This window comes from Myotis myotis, unplaced genomic scaffold (genome assembly GCF_014108235.1).
Source record: "Myotis myotis isolate mMyoMyo1 unplaced genomic scaffold, mMyoMyo1.p scaffold_m19_p_2, whole genome shotgun sequence".
NCBI lineage: Eukaryota > Metazoa > Chordata > Mammalia > Chiroptera > Vespertilionidae > Myotis > Myotis myotis.
In genome coordinates, this window is record NW_023416324.1 from 19,294,579 (window position 1) to 19,319,738 (window position 25,160).

At 46.3% G+C, this 25,160-nt stretch overlaps 1 pseudogene; it reads left to right on the forward strand.

Moving 5' to 3' along the window:
* Positions 1 to 10,663: 10,663 nt before the first annotated feature.
* Positions 10,664 to 11,898, forward strand: LOC118677420 (annotated as a pseudogene).
* The last annotated feature ends 13,262 nt before the right edge of the window (positions 11,899 to 25,160 follow it).

Below are 25,160 nucleotides of genomic sequence, written 5' to 3' on the forward strand. Positions count from 1 at the left end.
CGGGAGATTGGATTCCACAGAAACCCTTGGAAGTATGCACTGACAGTAGGTGCGGGCAGCACACCAAATTGTCCCTGCTTTGGAGACAGTTTAGGAAGAAAGTGATACTGTACCTACCTGGGCCTCACGCGCCCTGGGCTCAGGGACAGAAGAAAGAGATACCAGGTGTTGAGTCCAGAAGGAGGGGCAGGGGAAGCAGGCTCAAGGAGGGAGGGACTAACCACTGGCTGATTGGTGCCAGGGCCGGCTTCCAGATCCAGGTCTTGGAGGCCCAATGAATAGGCCCTTTATCACTGAGTTTAGAAGCTCAGGGGAGGGAGCCACGGAAGGGGTCTCAGGTAACTAGGAGCCTCAGAACAAGCTCAGAGGATCCTGTCCCTTCCTTTCCAGTAGAAATCCTAACTGGAGAGAAGGTTCTTTTAAGAACCTTGTTTTCCAGCCATTTGCCTGGGATCTTCATCAGTTCCACAGCCTTGCTAGGTCACCCAGAGACATCCTGAGATGTGCCGTGTCAGTGGTAAAGAACATAGGCTTGTGTCCTGGCCAGATAGCACAGTTGGTTAGAGCATTGCCCCTCTCCACCAAGGTCGTGAGCTCAATCCCCTGATCAGGGCACATACTAAGAACCAACCAATAAATGCATAAATAAGTGGAACAACAAATCGATATTTCTCTCTCTAAGATCAATAAGTAAAAAAATAATAATAAATTTTAAAAATAACATGGGCTTGTGGCAGTCCATTCTCAGCTCTGTCAGGTACTGGGAGTCATGTCACCTCTCTAACTCTCAACTTTCTCATGTCAAATGGGATAATAAGAGTACGTAATGTCAGAGATAAAGCCCCACGGAACAGGGCCTGACAATTATAAAAGAACTCATTAACTATTAGATATTGTTATTTTTATTAAGACTCCGGGAGAGACAGAGAGGAAAAGCACTCCAGCATCAGCTCCCAGATCCAAGCACTGTAATTCTCTAATGTTTAGAGACCGCCCCCCTTTTTTTCCCCTAAAGCTGGGGCTAATTGTCCTTCTTGCAATATCTAATGACTGTTTCTTGGTTATCAGGAAAGAATCAGACTTTCCCTCCCCCAGAGCTTTGAAACCCAGTATGCAAAGGTTGCTCAAGCTCCTGAGTCATTCAGCAAAACCAGCCCAAGATAATCAGTGGATCAAGGAAACTAGATGCAGAGTGGGGGAAACCCAGCCACAAAGTCTGGGCCTCCTCTTAGGGTAGTTCCCTTTGCTGGCCCCTAGGATGAGCTTTCATTCTGGTTCCATAAACAAGACAGCACCTGGCAGCTGAGCCCTTCCTAGACCCCCCAACCCCCATACACAAAATAAGACATTAATTATACCTGGGTTCCTACCCGCAGCCAGGCCTTCCCATAGAATCTTATTTGACACAAACTCTTTGCCCTTGGACAAGCCCTCTCCTTCCCTCCACACCCCAGTCCTAGGGAGAGTTGACACCCTATCTCCCATCCTCCCTACCCACTCCTTTCTCAGCCCCTGTAACTTCTGCCCAACCACTCCACTCCCATTACACTCATCAATGATCTTAATTGCCAAATCCAAAAGCCTGTCTCCAGGCCTTTCCTCCTTGTCTTCTCTAAACACCTGTTGACACTCTCCTCTTTAAACTCGCCTTCCTGGACTTCTGAAGCCACAGACCCCTGGCTCTCCTTCTCTCTCTGCGACTGCACTTTTTGGTACTGGCTGCTTTCCATCCCTTAAATGTTGTTCCTCAGCGGTTCTGCTCTTACGCCCCTTCTCTTCCTATTCTTCATGGCCCCTCCCAGGTTTAATCGGTGCCCAGGTCTTTTAACACCCACCTCTTTGCTGTTCCCAGACCATATCTCCAGCCCAGATCTTCCCCCCAAACGTCACCTGCCTACTAAGCAGCTCTTCTTGCATGACCCCAAGCACAACATGCCCAAAACTGAACTCTTTATCTCCCCCCAAAACCTGCTCTTTCTCCTGATCTTGATGAATGACACCACCTTTTACCCTGTTACGTAAGCCAGAGGCTCAAAGGTCACCTTGCCCTCTCCCCGCCCTGCCTACAAATCATGATGCTCTTAACATTGTATAAATCTCCCCCTTTCCCCTCCATCCCTGTTTCTGCTTCAGCTCAGGCCTTCATCATGACTTGAAGCCTAGACTATTACACACCTTAAAAGTGGGGCTCTAGGTCTGAACTTTTTCCCCTTTCACTAGACTTACCTTGGAGTGCCTGGCCAACTGCAGTCCTTTTCCTGAAAACCCACTGTTGCCCACAGATCTTGCTGAAGAGGTGCCCCTAGATTCCATGTTGACCTTACCAAAGAAGTTTGCCCTGCTATCACCACGGTGTTTTGAACCAGAGGGGTACACTTGACCCAAGCTGGACTGAATTCCATCTCCTGGAACTCTGGGACATAGTGACTCTATTTCATGTTCCCAAGGGTCACATCAGCAGTGAAAATGAATGAAACAGCACAATGAGAGACAATGGGGAATGGGCAATTGTGGCAAATGGAGAGTCTGTTCCATGTCTAAAAGTAGCAGCTGCTACTCTGCTTAGCAGATGGTTGCCATGGAAATATAGGTCCAGACTTGACAGATATTCTGACTTTCCAGATTTTTATGTGAAATTTCCCCATTTTTGAATATTGGGCACTAATTCATTCTTTTAAATGCCACAAGCTAAGAATATCTTGTGCATCATATTTGGCCTACAGGGCTGCCAGTTTACAATCGGCACCAGAGTCAGGTTTAGGCACTGGACCCAGAGCTGGGGACAGCCACTTTCTGCCATTTGTATGGAGAAGCAGAGATAGCCCTCTGTGTAGAGGGGGAAAACAAAGCCTAATCCTGAGGCTCCTTGTCCCTCAGGTTTAACACATGCCCACATTTCCTGACCCCACACCTCCTGCCCTTCTACTGTATAGGCCCAGGACTATGAAATAAAGTTACGGCTCAGAAATCAAACAGACCTAGGTTCAAGTGCTGACTCTGCTGTGTGTTCTTGAGCACTTGTCACTTTATCTCTCTGAGCCTCAGTTCCTTCCTCTGTCAAATAGGGTACACACACACACACACACACACACACACACATAAATTTCAGAGAGGAAGGGAGAGGGAGAGAGAGAGAGAAACATCAATGATGAGAGAGAATCATTGATCAGCTGCCTCCTGCATGCCCACACTGGGGATTGAGCCTGCAACCCAGTCATGTGCCCCGGCCGGGAATCGAACCGTGACCTCATGGTTCATAGGTTGATGCTCAATCACTGAGCCGTGCCCGCTGGGCAAATAGGGTTCTTTCTTTGTAGGGTTGTTAGTGGTATTAAAGGAGAGGCTCAGGAATCTCCCCACAGCTCCTGGCACCCAGGAAGCACTGAATGAATGCTAGCCATTATTATTATTGCCATTAGCAGTGGTAGTAGTATTGTTCCCCAGCCCAGTCCTCTCTCTCAAAGCATCTTCTTGTTTATACAACTCTCTGGGCATTTACCATTTTCTCTTATTACTTATCATAATTTTATTTGCTTTGGTATATTGTAAGATCCTAGAGGGAAAGGCAACATTTTCTCTGTCTTTATATGGAGAGGGAGGGAAAGGAACTAGAGTTGGAGCACAGTGCCTTATACGTAGTAGGTGCCCAAGAAACATTTATTTGTTGGTACACTACTGGAATTTAAGCTCAGTGAGAACAAAGATCCTGCCTCTCTGATTCACTGCTGTATCCTGAGCCTAGTACAATACTGAGCACATATAGGAACCTCAATAAATGTATATCGAATAAAAGAATGAAAAGCATCTCCTCACCCTTCTCCAGGATTATTTACCATATCCTAGGAGGTTATTGGTGCACATTTCAACTCACTGTTGTTTTGGGTTTGTTTGTTTGTTTTTTTAATCAACTGATTTGAGAGAGGGAGAAAGAGGAAGAGAAGGATGGGAAGACAGAGAGAGAGAAATGGATTTGTTGTTCCACTTATCTATGCATTCATTGGTTACTTCTTGTATGTGCTCATTGGAGATTAAATCAGCAACCTTGCATATGGGGGCAATGCACTAACCAACTGAGCTACCCGGCCAGGGCTCAATTCACTGTGTTAAAATAGTAGTTTCTGGAACATCTGGTAATAGCACCCCATTTTTCCTTTAAGGAACTGTCCTTCCCCCATTCCACTCAATGTGGCTGAATCATGCCAGCTCTAGAAATGGTTGTGTGACCCAGGGCTAGCCAATCAGATGAAACTATCCCCTGGTCACAGTGATTGGTTCAGAATGGGCTTATAAGTCAATCAAACCCAATCAGAGCTGAAATGATTGGAAAGGAGAAATTTGCTTTCCACAGAGGAAGCTAAGTCATGAGAATATAAGCCTCGAGCTACTAGTGGCCATATTATCACCGTGAGGAGAAAGCCTATCTAGGAATGAAGCAAAAACAGAAAAAGATGTAACTAAAAAATGGGAAGAGATAGGTTCCTAATAGTATTTTTTGAGCAAGTGGCTCTAGCGGTGCCTGAAGCCAAACCCTTGACTATTCTCTTGGAGGCAATAAATTCCCGTTTTGTGTTTAACTCATCTTGAGTTTCTGTCACTTCTATCCCAAAGAGTGCTAATTCACGTTGGGATTTTATAGATAGGGATTCATAGTAGACAGACAGAGACATACACTTTTGTAGGAATCTTCCCAGCCCACAATGATCCCCTTTTTCAAAGATCCGCCCCTGCCTAGACTAACAGCCGTATTTGTACTCCTGAACCCTGAGTCCCAAGGCCACAACTGGTTGAACCAGAAGTGGACACGCATTGCGGCATAATCAGATCAGATTCTCTCTCCTGGGGTTTCAGGTTTAGCACTGAGAGACCCTAGTTCGGCCTGAGCTGCATGCTTAAACTTGTAAATATAAAATGTAAAATTGAAAGCAGGAGGAAGTCATAGTCATGGAGCAGCAGAGAAGCTGATCTGCTGAAGGAGAAGAATGAGGCTGACACATACATGGAAGCAGAGGCTGGAGGCTGTGATTTCCGAGAGAGAGAGAGAGAGAGAGAGAGAGAGAGAGAGAGAGAGAGAGAGAATAAATAAGAGAGAAGAGATCAACAAAGAGAGTGAGCTACCTCCTTATCCCTCATAAGGCTAATTACTTCTCCTCTTGGGTTGCATGAGATTTCTCTGTGTGCAGAGAATTCTCTCCCCACCATCACCCTCCCTTTAAAAAAAAAAAGCTTTAATGTTTGTGGAGGCTTTGTTTTGTTTTGTCTTGTAACTGAAAGGTTTTTAGACAACTGTCCTAGGAACAAGTCTGCCGCCACGATGTCCTATTCACTAAGCTGACAAAGACCCTGGCTTCCTGCATTGAGACACCCCCACATCTAATTACTAGCTGTGTAACCTTGGCCAGAACACCTGGATTCACTGTGTTGGCTCCCACTCTGTAAAATGGAATAAGAATACTTACGCTCCCAGGTCGTTGCGAAGACTGAATGAGATAAGGTGGGAAGAAAGGCTTAGCACAGCAAGGGTACCAAGAAGCTAGTATTTAGCACATATTGTAATCAGTATGTGCTAAATACTGGAGAAGCGTTGGGTCCAACCCTACAGCCAGTCCACCCTTCAGTCCCAGCCAGGACTAGGAAAGGAAGCTTAAAGGGACAACTCATCAGCACCTTTTTTTCAATTTCATTTGTGTCAATTTCTCAAAAGCATTGAGGAGGAAGAGGATATTTTCATTTTTTTAAAGTGTCCATTCTACGCCTGGCCAGCGTGGCTCAGTGGTTGAGCGTTGGCCTGTGAACCAGGACGTCACGGTTCAATTCCTGGTCTGGACACGTGCCTGGGTTGTGGGCTTGATCCCCAGTGTGGTGCATGCGGAGGCAGCCAATCAATGATTCTCTCTCATCATTGATGTTTCTATCTCTCTCCCTCTCCCTTTCTCTCTAAAATCAATAAAAATGTGTTTTAAAATAACAAAACAATAAAAGTGCCCATTCTAGAACTCTATTCTAATAATTCATGTACTCAGACCAGAGAAAATATCCTATCTAATAAAAGAGAAACATGGTAATTAGCCATACATTCGATACCCTTCCCATTGGCTAATCAGGGCGATATGCAAATTAACTGCCAGCCAAGATGCGGCCAGCAGCCAGGCAGCTTGAAGTTAATATGAGGCTTGCTTGCTTCAGTGACGGAGGACTCCAACGTTCCCCGCCTGCCTTGCCGGCCTCTGAGCTTGCAGTTTGAAACATTGTTACAAATATAGAAGCTAAACAAAACCCCAGAAACCTGCTTTCAGCCAGCCCGGGATCTCAAAGCTGGAGTTGATACAGTGTTTCGATTATAGAACCCAAACAAACCAGATACCTGCTTTCAGCAGCAGAGGCCTCAGAGCTGGAACCAGAGCTAAAGCTGGCCCAGAATAAAAAAGAAAAAGAAAAAAAGGAGCAGTTGGGAGCTTCAGTCATCCACCAGCCTGAAAACAGCCCTCAGCCCCTCACCCAGACTGGCCAGGCACCCCAGTGGGGACCCCCACCCTGAAGGGTGTGTGACCAGCTGCAAACAGCCATCATCCCCTCACCCAGGCTGAACAGGCACCCCAGTGGGGACCCCCACCCTGATCCAGGACACCCTTCAGGGCAAACCAGCCAGCCCCACCCATGCACCAGGCCTCTATCCTATATAGTAAAAGGGTAATATGCCTCCCAGCACTGGGGTCAGCGGAGCCGCAAGGCCTCCCGGCACCAGGATCAGCGTGACAGGGGGCAGCGCCCAAACCCCCTGATCGCCCTGCAGCTCTGTGTGTGACAGGGGGCGGGGCCACAACCTCCCTATCTGCCCTGCTCTGTTTGTGACAGGGGAAGGCGCCCCAAATCCCTGATCAGCCCTCCTCTGTGCCTGATGTGGGGAGCTCCCCAACCCCCTGATCGCCCTGCGGCTCTGTGTGTGACAGGGTGCGGCACCCTAACCCCCACCCCTGCCACGGGCCCTGCTCTGTGTGTGACAGGGTAGAGCCATAACCTCCCCATCGGCCCTGCCCTGAGTGTGACAGTGGCGGTGCCTCAACCCCCTGATCATCCCTGCTCTGTGGGTGATAGAGGGCGGTGCCCCAACCCCCCCCCCCCTCCATGGGCCCTGCTCTGTGTGTGATGGGGTAGAGCCATAACCTCCCCATTGGCCCTACCCTGAGTGTGACAGGGTGCGGCGCCCCAACCCCTTGATCCGCCCAGCTCTGTGCGTGATAGGGTATGGAGCCCCAACCCCCCTGATTGGCCCTGCTCTGTGCATGACAGGGGGTGGCGCCGCAACCTCCCCATAGACCCTGCCTTGAGTGTGATAGGGGGAGGTGCCCCAACCCCCCAATCGGCCCTACCCTGAGCGTGACTGAGGGTGGCATTGCAACCTCCGGATCCACCCTGCTCTGTGCATGACAGGAGGCGGCGCCCCAACTCCCCAATCAGCCCTGCTCTGAGCCCGACCAGGGGCTGCACCTAGGGATTGGGCCTGCCCTCTGCCACCCGGGAGCAGGCCTAAGCCAGCAGGTCGTTATCTCCTGAGGGGTCCCAGACTGTGAGAGGGCACAGGCCGGGCTGAGGGAGCCCCCCTCCCCCCCCAGAGTGCACAAATTTTTGTGCATCGGGCCTCTAGTATATACATAAGAATGCTCATTGCAATAGTATTTATATTAGAGAAAAATTGGAAATAATTTAAATGTCGAACAGTGCATTTTGCTTAGTAGATTATAGTGCATACACACAATAGAATGTTATAAAAAGATTTGAAAAAGACAATATTTTTTTTTTAATATATTTTATTGATTTTTTACAGAGAGGAAGGGAGAGGGGTAGAGAGCCAGAAACATCAATGAGAGAGAAACATCGATCAGCTGCCTCCTGCACGCCCCCCACTGGGGATGTGCCCGCAACCAAGGTACATGCCCTTGACCAGAATCGAACCCGGGACCCTTGAGTCCGCAGGCCGACGCTCTATCCACTGAGCCAAACCGGTTCTGGCGAAAAAGACAATATTTTAAAATAAAAATAAACATGGAATAGAATGCGAAATGTTATGAAGTACCCTGACCGGTGTGCTCAGTGGTTAGAGTTTTGGCACTTAAGGTTCACGGGTTTGATTCCCAGTGAAGGGCACATACCTGGTTGCAGGTTCGATCCCTGGCCCTGGTTGGGGCACATGTGGAAGGCAACCAATTGATGTCTTTCTCTCCAATAGATGTCTCGCTCTCTCTCCTCCTCCTCCCCATCCTCCCCCCCTCCTCCTCCCTTCCATTCTCTCTAAAAATCAGTGGAAAAAATATCCTTGGGTAAGGATTTTTAAAAATTGTTTTTATGTTATGAGGTATAATACAAAATTTATCTGAATTTTAAAGGTACAATCCCAATAATTTCAAAGAAGTTTTTCCCTCTGTCTTACATTTCAGCACCACACACTATCTCACACACCGCCCGCCCAGCAATGCATTCATTCATCTTCTCTGCCTTTGGGGTAACACAGGTGGAAAAATTTAAGAAGCATTATGTACCTACAGATCCTGAGGCCTCAAACATTAAAGGTATTGACAAGAATAGATGTCCACATCTTCCAGGTTAAAAAAAAAAAAAAAATGCAGGTTACAAAAATACTTCCGAAAATGTGAACAGTGGTTATTTCATGCCATGGGATTCAGGCAGTTTTTCATTTCTGCTTTGTACTTCTTTGTATTGTTTGAAGTTTTTATAGTGTGTGTACATTATATTTATGAGAAAAAAATAAAGCTATTTTCATGGTGGGGGGGGGGAGCTACCTTGATTTTATTTTCTCCTATATTATCCTCAACGAATATTCTACCGAATTTCCTCTAACACATCTTCCTTCCTCAAGAATAAAGAGATTTAGTGGCGCTGCTCCAGGCAGAAACAACTTGTACTGGGAGAAGGGCCTTCCATGAGCCTGGCAGAGTGCTAGGCAGCTTACTACTGCCCTCTCCTGGTCAGAAGACATCAGAGCCTGATACAGCAAAACAGCAGCACCCAGTGCACCCTGACAGCCAAGGTCATCCCAGAGGCATGGCTCTTGGCTACTCCTGCAGTCATCAATGTGCTGCACACCAGCGTCCGTAGCTCAGCACTCCAGACTAAAACAGGCCATGACCTGGAAGCAGCCAGGCTGAATCTAGTAACTGCTGAACAGTGCTGTCCACTCCACGCCAGTGTCCCAGGAGACACTCTATTCCAACTGCTAGAGCCAGTGATGGAGAGCTTTCCTGTCTGCTGAGAGCACTGATGGTCAAGACTGGGGGTGCCAGAAAGGAGAAGGTAGAGTTGCAGAAAGATAACAGCAAACCTCCTAATCAGAAAAACCCTTGTTCTTATATGGTTCTTTTACTTTTCAAAGTATTTCCCAAAGCAGCTTGACATGTACAAATAAATTAATATAAGGATGTTTCCTGCAGAATTGATGGTAATAGTAAAAAACTGGAAATAGTTTAAATATCCCTCAGTATGGGAAATTTGGACAAAATGGAATAGTATGCAACTGTTAAAAAGAATGAGGTAGATCTGTATGCGCTGCTATAGAATGATCTTCAAGATTCACAGTTAAGTTTTAGAAAGCAAGTGTTTAACAGTCAGTAAGTCTGACCGTAGTACTAGCATAAGAATAAACATATTTGCCCTGGCAGATTTGGCTCAATGGTTGGTGCATCAGCCTGTGGACTGAAGGGTCCCAGGTTCAATTTCAGTCAAGGGCACATACCTTGGTTGTAGGCTCAATCCCTAACCCCAGTCCAGGCCCATGTGGGAGGCAACCAATTGTTGTGTCTCTCTCACATCAATGTTTCTCTCTCTCTGTCTCTCTCCCTCCCTTCCATTCTCTCTAAAAATACTAATGGGGGAAAAATATCCTCAGGTGAGGATTAACAACAACAACAAAAAGAATAAACATATTGCCCTGGCCAGCCTGGCACTGGAGTATTGTGGGTTCGATTCTCAGTCAAGGGCACGTACCTGGGTTGCAGGTCCGATCCCCCGCCCCAGTCAATGTGTCTCTGACACATCGATGTTTCCCTCCACCCCCCACCTCCCTTCCACTCTCTAGAATCAATGGAAAAAATATCCTCACTCCTCGCTTGAGGATTTAAAAAATAATAATAAACGTACAGATTCATGAACTAGAAATGATAATCCAGAAATAAACCCTTATATTTATGATCAATTAATTTTAGACAAGAGTGTGGAGACAACAACTGGATATCCACATGCAAAAGAATGAAGTTGGACCCCTACTTACATCATATAAGCAATTTAATTCAAAACGTACCATAGATCTAAATGTAAGAGCTAAAACCATAAAACTCTTAGAAGAAAGCATTGGAGTAAATCTTCCTGACATTGGATTAGGCAATAGTTTCTTAGATATGACACCAAAAGAACAAGCAACAATAGAACAAATAGATAAATTGTACTCTGTAAACATGAAAAACTTTTGTGTTTCAAAGGACATTGGGGCAATAAAACATTCTGGAGTTAAAATGTGGTGATGATTGCACAACTCTGTGGCTATACTAAAAACCACTGGCTTGTATACTTTAAAAGTGTGAATTTTATGATATGTGAATTATATATCAATAAAGCTGTTATTTTAAAATAAAAGAGTTGGGGATTGTTAAATGAGAAACACGCATCCTCCGAGTCAGTGCTGTTGGCCTGCCCCTGGTTCCCCTGCATCTCTCCGGTAGTCCCCTCTGGGCCCCGCGATGCCGGTGGGCCTCAGCCAGTGGTCCGGGCCCTTGAGCCTGCAGGAAGTGGACGAGAGGCCAAAACACCCGCTGCAGGTCAAATACTTCAGGGCGGAGGTCGACGAGCTGGGCAAAGTGCTAACGCCCACCCAGGTTAAGAACCTGCCTGCTGGTATTTCATGGGATGGCCTTGATCCAAGTACTAGTAAACTCTACACCCTGGTCTTGACAGACCCGGATGCTCCAAGCAAAAAGGACCCCAAATTGAGGGAATGGCACTGATATGCCCAGATTTCAAGATCCCCAAAAGACCACATCAGGGAGCCAGCCAGTCCCATGCAAAAGCAGAGGGTCCTTTATTTGAGCTAGCTCGACTCCCCCTCCTGGCCGACCTAGCGACAGGAAGCAGAGTGCGGCCGCCGTAGGAAAAACAGGGTTTTAATAGGGGGTGGAGTGAGGGGAGGGGAGCTGACTGTGGGCCCTGCCGATTGGCCAGGCGCCAGTCGGGCCTTCTTACACAGGATGTGGTCATCTCTATGGCGCGCACGTCCCTTGATTGTCATTGGTTAGTTTAAAGAAATCCCAGGCGTGGCCAGCAGGGGCCTGGGCTTCCAGGAAGAAGGTACTCTCCTGAGCACATGGCGGCTGCCCCAACATGGAGGGTACGGTGCAAGATGGAGGGCATAGCCCTCGCCCTTTCAGCACCATTTCCTGGTGGTCAACATGAAGGACAACGACATCAGCAGTGGCACCATCCTCTCTGATATGTGGACTCTGGGCCTCCCAAGGGCACAGGCCTTCACCGCTAGGTCTGGCTGGTTTAGGAGCAGGCCAAGCTGCTGAAGTGTGACGAGCCCATTCTCAGCAACCGATCTGGAGAGCAGAGTGGCAAATTCAAAGTGGCATCTTTCCACAAAAAGTAGGACCCCCAGTGGCCGGCACGTGTTACCAGGAGGAACGGGATGACTATGTGCCCAAGCTCTATGAGCAGCTGGCTGGGAAGTAGGGGAAAGCCAGGAGACAGACATCGCCCCGGGGGCCCAGGCAGTGTTCTCAAGTTCAGTGACGCATGTTGATTTCTCCTCTTCCCCATTCCCACTCTCACAGGCGAGACCTGAGCAGACAGAGCTGTAAGGTGTCTTGTCCTCCTACCTGTCCTTTATCATTGTACAGGGTCACACACCCTGGATTTATGTTTTGATCAAATTTGAACTCCATTTGGGGGGGCTTTTTTGGTACTATGATGTGGCCATCAGATTGGTAATATAAGAAGAACAACCCAGAATTTAAAGGTGTATTCTCTGAAGAGCAGTCCTGGAAAAGCAATCCGGAGAGTCCCTTTCCTGCGGCGCTGCAGGGCTGGGTGAGGGGTTATCTGAAATCCGTTAGTCTGTGCCTGTTCAATTTATCACTCTTCCTTGGTGCAACAAAAGCCAGTCTGGAGTTGCTAAATGTTATGTTAATTCTGCTGTTTGCTTACAGTTGAATAAAAACAAAAACATTGTGTGGACAAAAAAAGAAAAAGAAACACGCATCCTCATTGTTTCCTCCATGGGAAAGGCATCCACAGGCTTCCTTCTGCCTCCAACTCACTCCTGCCCTAAAAAGAGAGACGGGACTTAAACAATCTGCGAGTTTGGGAGGAAGAACAGGAATGCCTATTTCTCTGTGCTTTAGGTCCTGCAGTATGAAGCACTACCAATGAATGGGTGGTAAAATTTGTCTAATTCTGAGATCGATTGTAGGAAGCACACCAATCCACAGACATAGGCATTATCTTCAAGATCAGTTGTGTGTGTGTGTGTGTGTGTGTGTGTGTGTGTGTGTGTGTTTTCAATAAAAAGACTGGTATTTTGGTCCCCATATGCCTTATTCCTTTGTCTTATTTCTCAAATGATTCAGAATGTTTTCAAGCAAGGAGGGTGCTATTTATTGACAAGTCCCCAGAAGCCCAGGAGTGCTGGGGCCTGGGATGAGTCCCATCAAACAGCTATTTGTGTATCACAGACATTGAGTTTGGAGAGGTAGGATGGATCAATGGAATGAGTCAGCAGACCTCATTTCTCCTTCTAAATTCACTCAACAAAGAACTAAGTAAACATGTATTCAACAAATATTTATTAAGCACCTAGTATGTGTCAGGCATTGTTATAGGAGATGGAAATTCAGCAGTGAGCAAAACTGACCAGAAATCTGCTATAATAGAGCATACATTTTTGAGTGACATAAACCAGAATAGATATATTATCTTAGATGGTGGTAAGTCCCCAAAGGAAAAAAAATAACACAGGGAAGGAGAATAGGAATTTTGCATGGGGTGTCCAAGAAAAGCTTTACCAAGAAGACGACATTGGAGTAAAGACCTGAAAGAGATCTGGAAGCAAGTCACGTGGGTATGTGGGGGGAGAGATTTCCGGGCAGAGTAAACAACATATGCAAAGTCTCTGAAGTGAGAACGCATGGTCTGAGGAAAAGTGGGTATAGCAGAATGATGGGGATGGGAGAGACTGCAAATGAGGTGAGAGAAGTCTCAGGAAGCCAGCTCAGAATACCATTTGCAGCTCAGAATAAGAACTTCTGCTTTTAGTCATCAATTTACCCATTAAAGGGTTTCCAGCAGAGGTGTGACATATGAATCTGTCATAAATAGATTAAAGAGGGCAAAGGCAGAAGCAGGGAAACCAGTGAGGAGGCAGGCTATCACAATAGTCCGGTGAATGATGACAATGGCTTGGACCAGAAGGCAGCAGTAGAGAGGGGGAGAAGTGGTCAATTCTGGAGTTATTGTGAAGGTAGAGGTTAAGGAGTGTGATGATGGATTAGGGCAGGTGTGTGAGGAAGAAGTTAAGGATAACTCAAGGTTTCTGTCCTGAGCACCTGACAGATGCAGTTGCAAATAACTGAGCAGGTTGGAGGAGTGGACACCAGAACTCAGTCCAGGGAATATGTCAAATAGGCAGCTAGAGGTGCCTAGCTGGAGTTCAAGAGAGAGTTCCAAGCCACTTACTAGCTTACCATGTAGCTACTTGCTAGCCTTGTGACCTTAGACAAGTCACCTATCTTCTCAGAGCCACTTCCCTCTTCTGTAAAATAGGGATAACAAATATATAGCTATACCACAAGGCTGTGGTGATGATTAAATGTAATGATCAGTAAAGTAACAGGCTCACAGGAGGCTGTGAATAAATTATCACTATTATTCAGTTTGACTAAACATTAAGCATTTAGTTGCTGGAAACACAAAAAATGAAAGATACAGTCCCTACCCTCAATCCCAAAGGAGAAAAGTTGGTCAAAGATTTCAACAAAGAACCTTTAGGTAACAACAATCATTTGGGAGAATCATCTGGTCCTGGCACCTGACAGGACAAAGATGGACAACTAGCCTCAGGATGAAAGCAGTCAAGGGGATTGAAGTGCAAACCAGAATGTGTATCTGGTCCTTATATCAGCTTTCTGGGGAGCCTTGAACTCATCAACCCTCTACCTCTCACTTACCCAATAGGGTAAACCCCAATCCCGAGATGTTTAAAAATGTCCAAATCTGCTCAGAGGAAGAACACTGATTGGGTGATGCTAACCAATCACTTCACCATGCCTATTTCCCTACCTGCCCTCCTCTGATTGAACCCTGTCCCCCATCAGGACTTCTCCAGTCTCTTCTCAGCTTCTAAGAAGCAGGAAAAAGAGCTCAGAGACCCTGGGCAACCGTGAGGAATCTAGGACGGCCACCGCTGGGAAGATACCTGAACCAACATGAAAAGTCGGGGAGCATCAGGGGAGAGAAGCTGCCATTGAGCTCCTCCTGGACCAGGCACTGTGCTAGGTGTTTCCAGGGCTGAGAGGGTTGTTCCAAGGATTAAATCTGAATCCATGTAGAATATTTGGCTCAGGGCCTGGCACACTGTAAGACCATAATAAATGTTGGCTTTATTATTTTTCTTTTTTTAATATCTTTTTTTTTTATTTCAGAGAGGAAGGGAGAGGGAGAGAGAGATGGAAACATCAATGATGAGAAAGAATCATTGATCAGCTGCCTCCTGCACGCCCCCTACTGGGGATCAAGTCTGCAACCCTGGCATGTGCCCTTGACCAGAATCGAACCTGGGACCCTTCAATCGCAGGCTGATGCTCTATCCACTGAGCCAAACCAGCTAGGGCTATTATTTTTCTTATATGTCTTTTAATCCTCACAACAACCCTGCTTGGCTTGCTCATCTATTAATGGGGGGAAATAATGGTACCTACCAAAGATTCACCTAAAGCCCTTAGTGCAATACCTGACACACAGTAACTGCTCGGTTATCATTCGATATTCTTCGTACTCTCGGAGAAGAGGGCACAGAAAGAAGTTCAGAGGTCACATCCACATTCACACAGCCAAGTAGAACAGGCTCATGGTTTTGCCCTACTCAGCATCCATGCCACTCTCTTTTTAAACACCTTCCCCTGCTTTCAGGCCATTTGATACAGTGGGGTTGACACCTCTATTTCAAGCTCCAGGGGAGAGTATGTGACCCAGGCCTGGCTAATTGCTTATTCCATCCCTCCAATCACAGGGATTGGCTTAAGAGTGGACTTGAGCCCTAACCGATTTGGCTCAGTGGCCAGAGTGTCAGCCTGCAGACTGAAAGGTCCCAGGTTCAATTCCGGTCAAGGGCGTGTACCTTGGTTGTGGGCACATCCCCAGTAGGAGGTATGCAGGAGGCAGCTGATCCATGTTTCTCTCTCATCGATGTTTCTAACTCTCTATCCCTCTCCCTTCCTCTCTGTAAATAATCAATAAAATATATATTTTTTTAAAAAGAGTGGATTTGGGACCCATGCCAAGTCAATGATATGCTGGAACTTTGTTGAATCCATTAGGAGAGAGATGAATCTGTTCTAGACCTGACGTTGAGAGGATATAAGCTTGGAGCTACTATGGTTTCCCAGGTGGAAAGAGTGTCTGAGTGCGAAGCAAATCCAGAGGAAATAGAGCTAAAGGATAGAAAGAAACTGAAGCCTGCAAACTTTGAGCTCTTGCCTAAACACTTGAACAGACATGTCTAACGTCTGTTCCTCAAGTTTCAGGCATATGAGGCAATAACGAGGCACTCGTTTATATTCATTCTCTCTCTCTCTCTCTCCCTTCCCCCCCCCCCCTTGAGACACCAAAAGAATCCTTATTTTACAAGTGTATCAGCCAGGGTCCCAGCTTTGAAGGGGGTCCATTGACGATGATACAGGCAGTGTAGGAGAACCACATGGAGCTGTCGCCACTCCTCGGCCTGAACAGACAGTGGAAAGCTGGTTCTCTGAACCTGGAGGGAGTTTTGGAGAAGGGGCCTCCTTAAGAAGAGCAGTGGCTGTCAATCAAGGCACACTGCCAGCCTGTGGAGGGAGCCAAGGGAAAAAATATCCTGACCTTTCTCTCTTGTCTCTCTCATCTACAGACTCCCCATTGTCTGACTCCGGTCTCAAGCCAGAAGGCAAAGGGGTCTGCTGATGTATTGAAAGAAGTCAGACCCAGAACAGGGTGAAGTATAGATCTGGAGGGGCAGATAGGACATAGCTTGCCCAACAAGAAAGCAGCAGAGCCTGGTCTGGCTGGCTGTCCCACAGTCCCTTGATGACCTTTTGGGAACCCAGGCCAGAGTTTTAAAACTCTGAGTTCCCTTTAGTCTTCCCTGTGCAGCTCTCTCCTTCCTTCCCTAAAGAAGGGCCCATAGGATGATACCTAGGAAACAGGGGTTCTCAGCATCTGGGAAGAAGCCACTGCACCAGCCCTGCTAACTTGACCAGCTGCCCACATGACCAAGGAGTCTTGGGCTGGTGACTCTCAGGCCCTCACCCTGCCAGCTCCCCGCTCACACAGAAATCTGTTCACGGTCCGGTTTGGCCCCAGTCTTGGGCACCACCCGACAGCAGCTCCGTGACTTCCCTTTCTCTCGGTGGGAGATGTCTGTTTCCTTCTGCAGCCAAGCCAGAGAAGCTTCTGGGATTCCCCACTACTGGCAGGGGCCCAACAGTGCCCTGAGGACAGGGCTGAGCTGCATCCAAGTACCTCATTTTGGTCACATAGAGACACCTGCTCACTCTTCTCAAAACACTCACCCTAATCTTTGCCAAAATAAGTCCCTCCTCTCTTTTCAAATCCAGTTTAAACCTTAGAATCTCCTCAGAAAGCCTTCCTCACTAACTCACCTGACTCTACATTCTCCTGCTATTATGATGATGATTATCATACTTCTACATGTAAAATAACTAAGAATAGCAACTCATATATACTGAGCACTGAGCTAACTGACTTACAGAAACCGTCTCATTTAATCTGCACAACCACCTTGTAAAGTCGGTGCTATCAAAGTGTTTATTGGGCCAGGAGACAAACTTCGGAGCAATTACTTTATTCACTTCTACACAGGAGAAAACAGAGGCTCAATGAGGCTAAATTAATAGTTTAAGTTCACACACGCAAGCAAAGAGCAGTAATGAGACTTACTAGGTAAACCCAGAGATGGCCAACTGCAAAGCCCATGCTCTTAAAACTGCAATGTTTACCTTGTCCCTCCCAGCTATGTGCAGTTGCAGAGTTTGGTAATGGCTGGAGGAGGTCCTCTATCTTCTCTGTAACATGGATATCCATGTGCTGGAATCACAGATCCTAACTTATTATGCAAATGAAATACATACAGTATAAAGAATGCTACTCCCCAAGTTTTTCAGCAAACACCACCATCCCTTTAGGTTACTGGCCACCATTCTGGATCTTGAACCCCAGTGAGATTTCAAACACTTGAAAATAATTTCATTAATAATGTCATTGTGGCTCAGCTGGTTGGAGCGTCAGCCCATACACCAAAACGTTGCAGGTTCAATTTTCAGTCAGGGCTCACACATAGGTTGTGGGCTCTATCCCCAGTCCCCCAGTCCCCCGGTCCCTCAATCAGGGTATGTGCGGGAGGCAGCCGATCAATGTTTCTCTTTCACATCAGTGTTTCTCTCTCTCTCTCTCTCTCTCTCTCTCTCTCTCTCTCTCTCTCTCTCTCTCATCCATAAACATATCCTTGGGGAAGGATATAAAAAAAGAACACATTACAGATAAAATAAAGACAACAAGGGAACTCATTAGAAGTTACTGGTAAGTTACTCAGGCTATAACTGCTACATTTACCACAACCAGCTAAGCCATTGTTAGTCACTTGGAAACCTGGCCTTGTTTTCACTTCCTTTCTGAAATGTCCCATGTGGGACTTTTCCCTCAGTGTAACCTTGTCTTTTTACATTATCAATTCACTTAATTCTCACAACAGCGCTATAACGTAAGTACTATTATCATCTCCATTTTATAGATGAGGGAACTGGGGCTCAGAGAGGTGAAGTGATTTTCTAAAAGTCACATAGCCGGTAGTGCTGGTATTTGAACCCTGGGGTAGGTCTCCTGAATTTGTGCTTTTAACAACTACTACTCTGGAGTTAGAAAATAAAGCTAAATAAAAATAATTACAAAATCCATCAAAGCACCAAAACTTCAAAAAGGCAGTAGAGGAGTGCTTTTTATAGAACCTGTGTGCTCCAGGAATTCGGAGGAGAAATCTTCCACCTAGAATGTGTGGCTGGTTGGATTGACCAGCGAAAGGATTCTGGAGAACAGACAGCTGAGGAGCAGCCATCAGAATCTTTATTGGGACCGGCAAGTCAACTTAAAAGGAATCAGGCAGCAGAGACCCATGGCTGAGAATGAATGAGCCACCCTCAGAGCAGCAAGGGTAGACGCGAGGATAAATGGCTGGAGTGCCATCTGGCAGGAGAAGTCAGAAGGAAGGATCCAACCAAGTGAAGAGGAGGAATCCTTCCATTTTTCCTTCCTTAAATCCCTACTTGCTGAATTCCTATTACATGCCAGGCAGTGCTGCCTTTATGGAATTTGCAATCTAGTGGGGGAGTGTATTAGTCAGACGTTTTTTGTTACAAGTGACTGAAACCAATTCAAATTGGCTTAAGTAAAAGGAAATTCATTGGCTCACTTAACTGAGAGTTGACTGGTAGGATGGACTTCAGGCTGGTTGATCCAGGGGCTCAAAATGTCCGTGAGAATCAGTCTCTTCACATATTTTTTTTAAGGAATCTTAATTTTTTAAAAAATGTATTTTTTTTTAATTGATTTCAGAGAGGAAGGGGGAAGAGAGAGAGAGAGAGAAACATCAATGATGAGAGAGAATGATCGGCTGCCCACTGTACACCCTCCACTGGGGATCGAGCCTGAAACCTGGGCATGTGCCCTTAATCAGAATCAAACCTGGGATCCTTCAGTCTACAAGCCGACTCTTTATCCACTAAGTCAAACCAACTGGACTAGTCTCTTCACATCTTGACCCTGCTCTTCTCTGGGTTCCTCCATTCTCAGGCAGCCTTAGTCCTTGTGATGGCACAATGGCTGCCATTGGCTCCAGGCTTTCATCTTAGCCTGCCAGTAACCCCCTCAGAAAAAGCATGTTTCTTTCCCAGTTGTTTCTGTGAAAATCCTAAGATTGGCTCTGATCAACTACTTTAATACCATGCCTAACATTGACCCTGTCATGGGCTTAAGAATGGAATATGCTGATGGACCAAGGCCTGGGTGACATGCACACCCTTCTGTGCAGCCCTCCCCCAGATCACACAGGTTGAGAATGGAGTGATGGTTCCCAGGGAAAATGAGAGTATGAACTAAGGAGCAGGGATGAATGCTGAGTCGGCAAAGACAACAGATGTCTGATTCGGGGATTCAGGCAATGATGCTGGTAATTACAACACAGCGTGATAAGTGACATGATGGGGAGGAACGGGTGCTGGAGGAGGGCACAGGAAACACCTAGCTCAGAGGAAGTGGCATGTAAGATGGGACTTGAGAAGGAGGCCTGAGGGCAAGGAGGAGCATGGGGAGGGGGGAGGAAAACCGGTCATGCAAATTTCTTGAGATGTGTGAGATTGTGGACAGGGGCAGTGAGGCTGAAGATGATGGGCCAGATGATGAAGTAGACCTGAGAGGAAAGGAAGGAAAATGGATTTGGGGCGGAAGAGGAGATGAAGATTTCAGTTGGCAAGTGATCTTGTGGGGCATGTGGGTCATCCTGTTAGAGATATAGAAAGCTAGCAGATATGTGGGTGTGGAGTTTAGGAGCAGGATCGCTGGAGGCAGCACAAGGATGTGATCAGCACGAGGATCAACACTTAAGTGTGGGTGAGGCATCTCTGGGTGGGGAGATCAAGGGTGAACAGACTCTTTGAAAAGGACATCCAAATGGCCAATGAGCATATGACATAAGCATATGAAAATAACATCATTACTTATTAGTGTAAACACCTGAAAGCAATAAGATAGCATTACACATCCACCAGAATGGCTGAAATTAAAAGGATTGATGAGCTCTTGCTCAGTGGTTAGAGCAGTGGTTCTCAACCTTGGCTGCACATTAGAATCACCTGGGAATCTTTTTAAAATCCTGATTTCTGGGCCTCGTCCTCCGGAAATTCTGTTTCCTTGTTATGGGGTGAGGCCACAACATTAGTAACAAAGAAACAGAATTTCCGGAGGATGAGGCCCAGAAATCAGGATTTTAAAAAGATTCCCAGGTGATTCTAATGTGCAGCCAAGGTTGAAAACCCCTGGGTTAGAGTGTCAGCTGGAGCACTGAAGGGTCGCAGGTTCATTCCTAGTCAAGGGCACGTACCTGGGCTGTTGTTTGCTCCCCACCTGATTGGGAAGCAACCAGCCCATGTGTCTCTCTCCTCTCCCCTCTCCCCTCTCTCCTCTCTCCTCTCTCTCTCTCCCTCCCTTCCTCCCACTGTTTCTGAGAAACTGGCAAAAATTTCCACAAGTGAGGATTAACAACAACAACAGAAAGGACTGACATTATACCTGTTAGCAAGGAGGTAGAAAAGCTGGAACTCCCACATAACACTGATATGAGTGTAAATTGGCACAACCACTTTGGAAAATTGATAGTATTTACTAAGTGAAATATATGTATCCTCTATGACTTAGAAATTCTACTCACATATATACTACTATGTAGCCAAGAGAAATAAGCACTTATTTCTCTTGGCTATATAATGTGTGAAAGAACATTCGTAACAGTATTCAGAAGAGAAAAAAAGCTGGAAAGAAACCAAATGTCTATTGTTATATGTTCATTCAATAGACACTACACTACTACACACACACACACACACACACACACACACACAGAACTAAGTACTGCCATGGATGAATCTTACAGCTATAATGTTAAATGAAAGAAGCCAGACCTAAAAGAATACTTACTGTGTGATTCCATTTATATTGATAACAATATTCTGAGATGTTCTACATTAAATTACAGTGGCCAGAGATTGAACTATCTGTCTGTTAGTGGGTGCCAGCCAGCTAACAAAGGACTTCTCACATTCCTGTTTTGCGTGTTGGGATTTCAGATCAATTCCCAGGTGGCTATTTCTGCAGATTATTTTAGCCAGGCACCATCAAACTCCAGGAGCCTCCGCTTGTTTCAAGGTGGGCTTTCCAGACAGCTGCCCACATCTACGCCACAGGAGCAAACAATTCTTTATGGGGACTCTGCCAGCTCAGAGCTGGCCCGCTTCACCGTCTCCCACCCCTTCGCCTATAGCTCATGCAAACTCTTTCAGGCCCTACTTGATGTATAAAAACGCTGTAAAACTCTGGGGCGGTGGACATGCCTGGCCATGCTACTGACAGGTTAGACTCCATGCCCCAATCTGGTCTTTTGGCTAGCATGTTTGGCTCAGTAAAACCTTACTTTAAAATTTTTTATTGTGGAAATTAAAGATTTTTAAGTTTAACAATAAAAAGCTCAAAACCTGCCTGGCCAATGTGGTTCAGTTGGTTGGGCATCTTTCCGTGTACCGATAGGTTTCAGTTTGATTCCAGGTCAGGGCACATGCCCAGGTTTGGGGCTAGATCCCAGGTAGGGGGCGTGCAGGAGGCAGCCAATTGAAGTTCTGCTCACACATTGATGTTTCTCTTCCTCTCTTCCTTCTCTCTCTCTAAAAATCAATAAAACTATTTTTTAAAGAAACAAATGAAAAACAAAACACCATTTCTGCATTTAAAAACTGCCAACCAAGAGGTGGGTGCTCCAGGATGAAGGATGCGTTCTTGCAGCAGCCAACTCATCCATCAGACCATGTAAATAATAATATTAACAACCAAGCAACCACCATTTGTGAACTGCCAGGTGCTTTATGTAACTCTTTTTTCTTAACTGTTATTTAAAATCACAACTGCCTGCAGCTACCTCAGTCTGTTAGGGAAGTGGCATAATTTTTCTCTGGGTAGATGGCTCTCTATTTAGGAAAACACTTAATAAGTTGCTTTGGCGAGAAGAATGAAGCTTTCCAGGGATAGGGCAAGACGAAGGGAACTGACTAGCTTTGCAAATTAGAATGGGAAAAATGTGGCAGCAGGGAGGTGGGGTACGGGGGTCTGAAGACAGTAGGAAGGGAGACATTAGGAGGTATAGTTAGGGAGATCTTTGTTGTTTTTCTTTTCCTAGACCCTTCCTTAAAGAACCACCTCTTTGCCCTCCTAATCTCACTCATTCTTCATGTTTTACCTCTTAAAAATCATCTCCTCATACCCACATGCAGCCTTAAAAGAGAATGAGGCAAAGTTCTCTTGAGTGACATAAAACAATGCACTGGATATATTGTGAAGTGAAAAAAAGTAACCAGCAAAATGAGTGCACAATACAATCCTATTATTTTAAAAGGAGTGCCATATTTAGCGATTTATTTACTCTTGGCTATCTATGGAAAATTCCTGGGAAAGTACAGAACACTGTATTAACAGCTGTTACCACTAGGGAGGGTGGTAGGGGATAAGCAGAAGCTTCTATTCCCACTTTTGCCCTTTTTACCTTTACACATTTTACCATGAGGTTTTACCTTTTCAAAAGTCTCTTCCTCCAAGCAGCCTTCCTGGCTTCTATTGTAGATCAGGTGCCCGTGGTATCCTCCCCTTTTTTGTTGTGACATTCAGCACCTTAGTAATTGTCTGCTCATTACCTCTCCCACCCCTCCACCTCCTGCACCCACCGTGCTCTCCTCTGCTCCAAGATAGGGACCGGGAACTCCCAGCAGAGTGCTTGGCCTAGCTGTTAACCAAACAAATGAATTCTCCCACCTTCAAAGAGCTTCCTCCCGCCTGGTTTTGGACATTTCAGAGAGAGGAGGGAGCGGCTCAGCTCCATGTGTGTGCTGCCCAGGGGGCCCTCACGGCGTTCCAGTTAATTCCCTGCCCAGGGCAGGGTGCGATGTCCTCTCTGTTGTTCTGGAGAGAAGTATAAAGCAGCACCTACTGCTCTCTTGGCTGAGACCACAACAACCTGTGAGAGGTAAGAGCAGGCCGGGGAGCCAATTACTGGAAGAGGCCGGGGCACCCTGGCTGACCTTGGAAGAAGCAGGGACAGCTCCCCTTCCATCTTCCTTTGCTTTCCAGCAGTAGGGGAGGAGGAGGTGGAGGCCTAATTGCTTTCACCTTGAGAAAAATCTGCCACTGACCAGGCGTGGAGAGAATCACTCAGTTATACAGCAGGGGGCTGGAAATTATATCAGATCAGGAAAGCTGACATTTTCCCTCAGGCCCTTTGACTAACGACCAAGCAGAAGAGAAGCGCTTGTGCTAACGGCCCCCACCTGGCCCTGGCCTACCAATCACAGTGTCAACAGAGTTCCTGCTTATTTCTGCCCAGAACCCCGCAGGGACATTTCCACACCTGCCTCCTCTCCACCCGAGCTGCTGTCACAGGAGTGCCTTCCCTGGGTCTTGCCCAGGCCACAGTTAAGGTTGCTGGGAGAGAGTGGGAGCTCAGTCTCTCTGCCAGGCAGATGCCTCTAGCGGCCCAGCCAGCCCCTCTTTCTGCCCAGTTCCGTCAGGAAAAGTGATGCCAGCCCCCCGGACTGCCAGGCAGAGGCACCGGCCAGCCACCAGTGCCTGATTCTGCCCAAACACTTCTGACAATTGAGGCAACGGATAAACTCTCGTGCTTTCTCCAGCCCTGATGAGAAGCAAGTTCAAAAACCACTGTTCTCGATCCCTAGGGTGAAATAAGGAATGTGACAGGAAGCCCTGCTACTCAACAGAGCAGCCTCGAGTGACACTGATGCTGTCCAGGGAGTCTGCCACCAGAAGCTCCACATGTGAGCCACTGAAAATCACCCAGGAAGCATGTGATACTGGCCTTACACAATTACTGACTTATAAAGCTTCGGCACACCAGCTAGTGGGTCCCAAGGAGAAATTTCCTTTAAGAAATTATTGAGCCCTGGCTGGTATGGCTCAGTTGGTTGGAGCATCATCCCATGCACCAAAAGACTGCAGGTTTGATTCCCGGTCAGGGTACATTCCTACATTGCAGGTTCATTCTCTGGTCCAGGTGCATACGGAGGCAACCATGTTTCTCTCACATTGATTTTTCTCTTTCTCTTCTCTCTCTTTCCCTCTCTCTCTCTCTTTCTCTCTCTCTCTCTCAAATCAATGAAAAATATGTCCTCACATGAGGATTAAAAATAAGAGAAATTCTTGAGAGGCAATAGAAGCACACAGCTTCATACAAACCTTACTTCAGCCACTATCCAGCTGTGTGACTTTAGGCAGCTCTTAACCCAGGGGTTCTCAACCTTCTGGCCCTTTAAATACAGTTCCTCATGTTGTGACCCAACCATAAAATTATTTTCGTTGCTACTTCATAACTGTCATGTTGCTACTGTTATAAATAGTCATGTAAATATCTGATATGCAGGATGGTCTTAGGCGACCCCTGTGAAAGGGTCGTTCGACCGCCAAAGGGGTCTCAACCCACAGGTTGAGAACCGCTGTACCTCTCTGAGCTTCAATTTCCCCATCTGTAGAATACGATTAATAATACCTACTTCAAAGGGTATCATAAAATAAAATTAATGTACATAAACTATTTAGTACAGTCCTTAGTGCCCAGGAAGAGCTCATGAAATGGTAGCTGTTGATATTATTACGGAGCCATCAGTGTACACTCCAGCACAAGCACTGAGGTAAGGTGGAAAACGGCGGGGCTATAGGGTCATGCAGACCTGGTCTGAAACCCTAATTCCATTACTTCCATTATGTGGTCTTGGGAAAGTTAATTAACTTCTTTGAGCTTCAGTCTCCCTCTCTAAGAAGACATTGATAATCCCTGCCTGGTCAACAGGATAGAGTCCAGCCATCACCTGAACCTGAGCACATAAAAGGTACTCAGGAAAAATTAGCTGCATTGGTTCAGAATCATCACTCTCTTTCCAGTATCCTTCACCTTGTTTGTTCGGTAATTTTTGTTGAGAGAAAAAAGTCTGCTCAGACTGATTTACTCTGGGATAACATATTGATTTTCTCAAAGTGAGGGGGCTCTTTCCTGTTGTGATTCATCTTGCCAT